The following is a 10,523-nucleotide window of genomic DNA, read 5'->3' as shown; positions in this document are numbered from 1 at the left end:
TTACGATAATCCCAAGCGCAGAAAATCATGGGGAATTCCCAGCCATGCTTCCACGTCGACGGCCAAACCGAATATTCACGGCTCCAAGGTCATGCTCTGTATTTGGTGGGACCAGCTCGGCGTAGTGTATTATGAACTGTTAAAACCAACTGAAACAATCACAGGCGATCGGTATCGAACGCAATTGATGCGTTTGAGCCGAGCATTGAAAGACAAACGGCCGTAATACAATGAGAGACACGATAAAGTGATTTTGCAGCATGCAAATCAGACAATGCTCGACCCCATGTTGCGAAAGTGGTCAAGACATACTTGGAAACGTTGAAATGGGAAGTCCTACCCCACCCGCCGTATTCTCCAGACGTTGCTTCCTCTGACTATCACTTGTTTCGATCAATGGCACACGGCCTGGCTGACCAGCACTTCCGGTCTTATGAAGAAGTAAAAAATTGGATCGATTCGTGGATAGCCTCAAAAGATGACTAGTTTTTTCGACGCGGGATTCGTACGCTACCAGAAAGATGGGAGAAAGTAGTGGCCAGCGATGGACAATACTTTGAATCATAAATGTATAACCAGTTTTTTACAATAATGTCTCGAATTTCGGAAAAAAAAACGGCGGAAGCAAAGTTGTACACCTAATAACGCATACATTGTAAATATATATACAAAAAACATATATACAAAAAAATATTCTATGAACAAATTAATGTTTCTTGTAATAAATTAATAATAGCAACATAATTTAATATTAACATTTTCAAGCAATTAAATACGATAGCGTATAATCGAGCTTTAAAGGAAATTATATAGAGTATTAAATTTATTTTAAAAGAATAAATGAACGTTTCATATCCTTTTACAACAAATAAATTATTTTTTCATGGCCATGATCTCCTCCGAATATATTAAAATATTAATATATTAAAATATATTAAAATATTGATATTTTAAATATTCTTTATTTGTCTTTACAAAAAACTTAATAATTTTGTATATATAAATTAATAAAACATCGTAAAAGCATTTGTATAATTAATATAACTATTGAATTATTAATTTTTTAGTCGAATTAAAGTTCCTACCAGATAGATTAAACATCAATTATTACAACTAGTCATTTAACAGGTTACAAATCTATATATTTACATAATCAGTATTTGTAGTAATAATTATTTATTGTATTTTACACAGTTAGTAAAATTAAAGAGAAATCATTATACACTAGCACTTTTTTAGAAATTTATAAATGAAAACGCAATAATAAAAAGTATTTTCTTCAATGATTAATTTTGTAACAAATAATGAATTGAAAACGTAAAAATTAATTAACTTTACTCTCCCAGATAGTACAGAATATTTATAAAATATTTTATAAATCTCTGTACTGGCTGGATTAGTCGAATAAACTCTTAAAATAAATATTAATATTAAATATTAATATTATAAAATATTAATATTAAAATAATAATAATAGAATTATTCTCTCTTTCTCCTGTGATTTTTTCCTTAATTTTAATATAAAAATATAAATAAATATTTTATATAAAGTAATAAAATTTTAAGGTTAAATAAACTTTTTACTTCCGGTTGCACTAACGTTAGTTTAATTTTAAGCGAGATTTAAAATTCTCTTTGTTTCTGTCTTTTTTCGGTTTTAAAACGAGATAGAGAAAGTTTTAAGTTTCGTTTAAAATCAAAGTACTGTTAATGCAATCGGACCTTAATGTATTAATGCAAAAAATATTTTTAATTAAAACCTGTTTTAATAATTTAACAATAACTTCTTCGTACATTACATACCCAAATATTGATTAATTAATTCAATGTAATTCAATTTAATTTAATTTATGTGCTTTCATTGTAAAATATTAGCTTTTTAATCTCGCTACACGCTTTTATTTATGTGTTGAGATAAAAAGCCACTCTCCTGATATTGAAATAATTTTCACAAACAGAACAACTTTTAAATAGAAATTGAAATTGATGAATGCGTTCGGGAGATATTATCGCTATTTCTGTTATTCCATCTTCTGTTTATTAGATGTAAAACAAGAATAGCATGCCAGGAAAAAGATAAAATAAAATAGTTGATTTCATCATTTAACTTCATATATTATAACGTAATTATAAATATTTTAACTCATGATTCCAATTTTTTTCGCTTTTCAACAAAGTGTAAGTCCGATTTGAACTTTTTACTATTCACTGACATAATGAAGATTTAATAAATTATTAATTATTTATATTGTGTCCAACCTCTGATATAGTTTTAGTAATTTTATTTATATTCTGTCTAATTTTGACTATATTTTGATTGGTTTAAAACTTTTAAAAGTACATGAATAAATTCCATAATTATATAAAAATATGCTTGTCCTAATACGTTTATTATAATTTTATTTCAGAAAAAAGGAAAAAAAAACGTCGGATTAAAACGTTCTTCTGAAGCTTGCATTTTGAAATCAACGCTTCATATTGGCATAACCACATAAAATTCTTACAGACTGTGTTTATAAACGCAGTATATAACTCTCATAAAAAATCGTAAATAATTAATATCTCACTAAATTATTGCGTTTTGAAATCATTTTTGCTATTATACATTAATGGAAAAGATATATGATTACTAAAATTGATTAAAACTTATATGTTATCTCAAATGCCTTTATACTGATATACACCGAGTGGCCGAAATCGTTGAGAAAGTATTTCAATCGTATCTACCAAGCGCGACAGATCGAAAGAGAATTTTTTTTAACAGATTGTCTCATACTATCTAATTCGTTCTCGGCCACTCTCGGTACGCCGATGGCAAGAATTGAAGAGTTTCCCCTGAGCGGTAAGATGCGGACGTGCGCGTGTCATCCGCTCCCATGTATTTCGGACGCATAACGTGTATTAGACAGGCCTGCGTAGCGTAGCGTAGTGTTATTTGTACACTCTTTTCAGGACGAATATTCTAATATTCTAATATTTTCTTGTGAATTGCAGAATTTGCTTAGCCTGTTTAATTTGAGGCCTCGCGGGAGGGGAAGAATGGAAGCGATGGCGGTGTATTCGGTGCGTCTTTCGCGCTTACCTGCTTAATGTAGAATCTTCCTCTTTCCACGAAACGGCGAATGCTTCTTCTCCCGATTCTCTTGCATTCATTCATTCTGAGCAAACGCTCCAGAGTCTCCTAGAGGATCTCTACAAAGCGGGAATTGTAATGCCACCTTTCTTGCGCAACAAAATAGTTCCCACTATTCCGATGTCGGATAATAAAGCAGGCGAACCTTCTTCTGAAAGCATAAATTGTCTATCTATAGTCCAAAGTAATTCGGACGAAACATCCATGGACATCGACAAACACCAATTTCAAATCAGGAAACGTTCCTTGCAGGAAACCTTGGAGGAAAAATCTTCCATCCAAGCGAGGCAAATATTTCTCGCCAAGAGGTGCGCAGGCATGCCTTTTTCTGACGCGCCTACAGCGCCGCATCAGGCTCAGACAAATCAAGTCAAAAACAGCAATCTGCCATAAACTAAATAAACATCAACTAAAATCCAGGAGACAAAATTCCATTATGATACGGAACGGAGACATGGGCCCCTTTGTGGTATATGTATATCCCAATAACAGGGACAGCACTATACACACACACACTATACATCCCATGCTTATTATTAGCAGAATTATTGCTAAAGCTGGTAATTCTAGACACTCTGGAAATAAAAAAGATTGTGGTAAAGGAAAGATTTTAGTCATAGTCAAATAGCCTCCATGGTAAATAGATTAGTTGAAAACACGATTTTTCCGTGCTTATGGAAAAAAACATAACCTCCGTGCCTTCAATGCCAATCTTTAAAGTTCTCAGAACCGGCGATATACAGGACGTCTCACAGCAAATTGACTTAGAGATACTTAAAGAATGTATTGAATCATTGAAAGCTAAAATTCTTGACGTTCAGAGACTTAACCGCAGAAGCGGGATGGCAAAGTGGAATATATTCCATCCAGGACAATACGCATAAGGTTTGCAGGACAATTGTTGCTGCAAGAGGTCTTCATATATAAAGTTACATGAGGTTCGCCCCTTCATTCCTAGACCGAGAATGTGCAATCTTTGCTATAGAGTGAGACACGTTAGTGGTTCATGCAAGGGCACTTCTAGATATTTGTATTGAGAATAAGCATGATTCGTGCCGCATCTATGAGGAAGCCCCTAAATATATTAATTGTCACGGTAATCACTAGGCTAATGATTACAACTGCCTATCATTAACAAATAGCGTGCTATTATCAGCATGGCAGCCGTTGAAAATTCCATTGCCGATGTCAGGAGCGCTATCAACGACAAATCTTCGCCTTCTTTTTCTCCTTTTTCGTTTTAGCAGTAACTACTACTTTCTAGGGGCAAGAGAAATACGAATACACTTGAAAACTTCAATAGGTTTGATCTCCTGGATGGGGAAGAGCCTGAAGAAGAATGTTTGACTGCGAATGTATTAACATCTCGTCCTCACTCTTCTTCACAGAGTAAAAAACAACATTCAAAAGGATGAATTATTTTGCCATACATATCGTCCAAAGATAGCCCAATTTATCAGGACTCAATACAACTCAGAAGCCCATTGTAGCAACTTAAATGAGATTAAATGAGGTTAACGGTGAATGAGGTAGAACATTTCGCACATCTGGCAATGAAATGGCTTTCTAAAACAATCTATTTTCTCAAGCGGACTTCCGTGGGACAGATATGAGTGACGACAGGCATTGGCGTCACAGAATTAATTTTTCTGGTTTCAGAAATTTTCATCCATTTTCAGAACAATAATTTTACTGAAGCTTTCAGTGCCGTTGTTAAATTCATCAAAAGATTAAGCTATATTCTTCGCCCCTCTCATCCTTCACATTCCTCTTTTTATGAAGGAGAAAAAAACGCCCCCTCTCCTCCCGAAAGAGATTTTTTTCAATAATTACTATACTTACTATAACCATCCTTCGAATTATATTCACGAGTCCATTTCTGAAACGAATTACAGCAATGATTTTCGGAACTAATTTAAAGTAACTCTCAAAAATATTGCACTTTACCCATCGCATTTCCGCAGGAAAATACACTCCCTTCTCTAAAGTTAGACATTCTTCCTGCCCTAGTGACATCTTCGCTACTAAGGTACAAATGTTCAAATACGTTCAAAAAAAACCACTTTTAACAAGGGCTTTTAACAAACAATTAAAAATATTTCAGTGGAATTCTCTAGGAATTCGGCATAATCTCCCTTCATTACTTGTTGTACTAAAAGATTACGATATTCTCTATATAGGAAACTCTTCTTAAACATAATGCCTTTAAAGTTAAAATAATTAGAAAGGACATTGTTCAGGAGAGGTGTTTGTAATTTTATTCGAGATAATATAAACTATGAGGTTCTCGATTTTAAAGATACAGTTCATCCATCCGTAGAGTTCCTAACGATTAAAATTTTCTATTCTAATTCAGAATCTGTAGTTGTGGTCAATATCTATAGACATCCCGGTCAAAAAATTCCTGTTGCTTTCTACAACTCTTTAATCAATAAATTGCGGGACTACAAGAACTTTATTATTTTAGGTGACTTCAATGTTCACCACCCAGTTAGAGAGGCAAGCAATCATCAATAGCGAGGAGGAAGCTCTTTCAGATCATAGGCAAACATGATCATCCTCAATGGGAAAACATCCACTCTTCCTTTTCTATCACGGCCTCGGTTATCAACTTTAGTATCTCTGCGGTTAGCACCGCTATGTAATGCTTTCGTAGAATCCGACACATTCGGGAATGATCATTTCCCTGTAATTATTATTATACTATATATACTATATAGGCATACAGGTTATTCTAAGATTCAAATTTCCCTATAAATTATTTCTCTCCAAGGAAGAGTACCAAATTCTATTTCATAAACTACTTTCTTTTGCTAAGATCACTGTTAGACAGGAAAGATATATTAGATTGCTATGATGTATTCACGCAAGCTATTATTAAGTCTACTAGAAGTTTTTTTCAGGAAAAAAAACGTTTTCCACGCACTTCTGTACGCTATCAAAAGCTTGAAAACCTCATCCCTGGTGTAATGAATCCTGTTCGGATGCTGTAGAGAACAGAAAAAAAGGACTTTACTACTTTACTATTAAGGACTTCATATCCAATCCTATCAATAAGAAATATATCGAATTTCAAAAGGCCCGTGTTACTTGTTTTAAAAAGTTTTCTGAACAAAAACGCGAAGGACGCAAACTAGTGAACAGTTTTAATGATAAGACTAAATGATAAGACAATTTGGTTACTAATTAAAAGTTTTAAAAGGAATATAACTGATAATAATGAAACAACACAAGACCTCGGGATGCCTCATTGGAGATTATTTCTAAAATATGCCCTCCATTTTCTTACTGTGATCGCTCTAAAATCCTTGAAGCAATGAAGAATTTAAAAACGCGATCAACTCAGTTCGTAAGAATTCTGTCCCTGGCTTGGATCAAATTAGTTACAAAATGTTAGAACAAATTCCTATCGAATTTGAGACTTATCTCTTATCCACATTCAATGAAATTTTCTCTAAGGATATCTTCTCACATTCCTGAAAAAGCTCCTTGGTGGTGCTTATTCCCAAGCGGGGTTCTAAAACGATCATACCCATTTCACTTATGTCATGCGTGTGCAAGTTCATGGAACGTATCTTATATTGAAGATTGAGCTGGTATGTTGCATCCAGGCCCATTTTGCCACAATCAGGCTTCAGAGCCTTTTCACCTTTTAGAGGCTGTGATAATTTGGCCATTCTAGTCACTTCGGTGAGAACTGGCTTTTTAAATTTCCTATGGCCGTCATTTTTCTGGATATAGCGGACGCATTCGAATAATGTGGACTTACACATTTTATTGGAGGACTTAAGAGAGAATGACATTCCTGCTCTTTCTAGAAAATTTGTTGAAAATCTTATCAGCGTCAGACATCTTAATTTTGTCATAGATGATGAGCTGTACGAACCATATGACGCCTATAAGGGTACATCCCAAGGGCCTACATTAAGTATACTTTTTATTTGACATTTACTTCAGGAATTTTAGATAGCATTTACATCAAGACTCCCGATTTCTTCAAAACGCAGACGATATAATCCTATTCTCCACATATCGAGACATTACAAAGCTATCAGTTTCATTCAGCACTCTTTAGATCAAATATATGTTATCTAAAATTCAGAAATCTGGAAGTATCGTCCCAAAAATCTAACTGGATTAGATAACGCAATAAAGATTCCAAAGAGCCTCAACATAATTCCTAGAGTACACTCACACCGTTTCTTAGGTGTTATTTTAGATCATAAGTTTGACGGTAAGTTACATTTGAGATATCTTATTGATAAAGGAAAAAAAAATCTCTGCCATTGTTTCAGCTTTATCAAGTGTCATGTGGGGTTCATATCCAGAACTTCTTCTCATCGTCTACAGAATCACGTTTCGTAGTGCAGTGGAATATGGATGCCAATTCTTTATCTGGAAACCTTCGGCTCCCGATTTCATCACAGCGATTACAATACAAGATAATCAGGAAGGCAATGAGATACTGCATTTCAATCCCAATAAATGTCATGCTCGCTGAAGCCAAGGAATTTAATTTAAATATTAGATTCAATCTCATTGCCAAGTTTATATATAAAGCTATGGCAAACAAGTTCAGTATCGCCTATAATTCTTTAGAAAAAATAGAAATTACTGTCATTAGAAAAAAACTATCAAGAAACCATAAAGAATTCCAGACTTTTCAAATATTACGTTACTAGTCGGCATGAAAAGCACATCATCCATAGATCCTTATATCCACCAGCACTGACACTTGTACGAGATTTTTTTCTTTAAAAATCAAATATATCAAGGTTATGCATGATTGCGGCAAAAATGATAACCCTAGCGTGATACTAGCAGATTTCTATTACAAATCTTCAGCAAAACGCTACAGTTTTCTACCGATGGATCAAAGGACTCGGAGGATGCCGTCGGAGCTGTAGTCTTTTCACCTAAAACAGAGGATAACATTAAACATAAACTTCTTTCTGAAACTTCCATCTTCTCGGCTGAGTTGTGGACTATCTACCAGGTTATACAGATTATCAATGATCTTGATCTTCCCAGAAGTGTTATTTTCTCTGATTCAGAGAGCGCGCTTAAAACACTTCAAAATTCTTCAAAAATACAGTACAACTATAATATATTGTATTAAACGAGCCTACTTGGATTCTTGGAAAAAAGGGGAGAGAAATTACACTCTTCTGGCTTCCCACACAGGCATACCTAGTAATACCGAATTGGCTGACCAAGCAAAGCTGGCCGCAATGGAAGGATATAAGCTCTATTTTCGAGTTCCTTATGAAAATTTTTTAGTAGTTATCATCTATTCAGGCAAATAAACAAAATACAGAATATATGAAAGAAGTCTCTATCACTAAGGGTACACTGTATTTCGAACATTTCCACACATTTCCACATGGAAGACATGGTTCCATAAGACTGCCTTAATGAGGGAAGAGATCGTCCTTATCAACCGACTCAGATCCAATCATGTTAATATCAATGAGTTTATATAAGGTAAATAGCCTCGCCGGATTGCTCCTGCGGGAAACTTCATCAAACGGTCAATCATATAATCTTTCATTGTGAAAATTACAAGAGTGAGCAATGATTACTAGGCCAATTAAATTATGAATATTCTAATGAATTTTTTTTTTCACTTTTGTAATTTTCACCTCATTTCAAGATACATAATCGATCCCCAGATTTAGGTCAATTATACTCATTTTTCTTCTCGAAGAAATAATATTTCCTTATGAAATATCTGTTGGAATTTCTTTGTTATATTACTAGGAAGGCTCGTACAGAGATTTACCAGATTTTGCAAATTGATTCTTGAAAATTTTTATTAATAAGAACATATACACTTCAACTATACTAGTATACATCGAGATATCAAAATAAATTTTTATTTTTCTTTTTTTATAAAAAACTTTTTTTTAAAAAAGAAAAACTCTGTACGAATCTTCAGGATTTTCTGATTACGAATATCGTAATTAAAACGCGATTCATCCAATATTTTTAGCCGTAATTTCGATATAAAAAAAATTCATCTTCGACTAGAGGTCTCCACGGGTCTTTCTTATCGACTCTTAAATAATTCCCATTCTGAAATAATTGAAGAATTTCTCACAATCGATCGCATTTGCATTTCAAGGACTAATTGTCACTTGCGCTTTGGTGTGCTGTCTTATTCTCTGTGTAAATATTGACTGTATTCAGAATTTTCATTTTCTTGTATATTTCTGCTGTTGCAATAAAATGTTATAAGCGAAATAAAATTTTCGCACACTCTTAAATATCGGAATAGCACGTCAATATTTATTGCCTTTCGCAATAATTTTAACATTAGTAATAACATTACTTCTTTATCCAACGTTGTAGATTTACAAAAAAAGGTTTCTAAATATTTGTTTCAATTTTTAAATTTTATTTGTTTCAATCAACTCAGCTGAACATGCCATTCTGTTCCATAAAAATTTTCTCTACGTTCTATGTATAATAACTGGAACGCAATGGAATTTTAGTAATAAAATATCTCACTCTTATAATTCAGTATTTTTGAGTATTTAAAGTAATGTTATAGGTAAGATAATTGCACAAATTATTACATTAATATTATTACATATATTATTACATTAATACACTGCTTTAGTCGCATTAAAATAATAAAATATCGATTAAATTAAGCAAGTTAGCTTGCGATCGAGGCGACATTCCGTCTGTTTCCATTCCGTTCCGTCTATATGAGACGAGTAGAGAAATTTCTTATGGAATGGAATTGTAGTGAACTCAATTTTCTAATAAGAAATCTGTTCCGTCGTTCCGATTCCGTGTACATGAGACAGCACCCTGCTACTGAGCTATACAGCCCTGACGCTATTGGTATCTCTGTTGTATCTATATCTAAAAATTTATTATAGCTCGTGCTTGTAGATTTGTTCGCGTCGCATGCTCCAAATTAGCCCAGAAAGCACTTGAATCACAGGTGATGGCAGTTGGAGTAATTGCATTATGTGCTCTAATATTCAGTGATACAAACGGATTTAGGAATGCGTTCCGTTTCTTGCATGATGCGCATAGAAACATAGAAGTTCGTTCCGTTTCTCTTCACACTCGCTGTATGCATGATTCAATCTATCGCCAATTGCATGACCCGGCCTCTTCCGATGCCTCTTCTCGAGGCAGTTCATGCAGCTTATGCATTCAACATATAATATTTTAGCGAAACTGAAATCATGAGTGGTTGAAGAGGTTCGATTGAGGCGAGTGTACTTAACATCACATAAGAGTTAAAGATACGTAAGTAGGATGCTTAGAATACCCAAAAATTTTTTTAATTTAACATTTCATATATACATATATACATATATTATATGTACATATATATATATATATATATATATATATAGTAGTATATAGT

The 10,523-nt window shown here is 33.6% G+C and overlaps 1 pseudogene; it reads left to right on the top strand.

Annotated features, from left to right (window-relative positions):
* The window catches only part of LOC105619476, a 12,686-nt pseudogene extending 5,052 nt beyond the window's left edge, over window positions 1-7,634 (top strand).
* The last annotated feature ends 2,889 nt before the right edge of the window (window positions 7,635-10,523 follow it).

Source organism: Atta cephalotes (genome assembly GCF_000143395.1).
Source record: "Atta cephalotes unplaced genomic scaffold scaffold00021, whole genome shotgun sequence".
Taxonomy (NCBI): domain Eukaryota; kingdom Metazoa; phylum Arthropoda; class Insecta; order Hymenoptera; family Formicidae; genus Atta; species Atta cephalotes.
The sequence above is the reverse complement of the archived record's forward strand: the minus strand, read 5'-3'. Positions and strand labels throughout refer to the sequence as shown.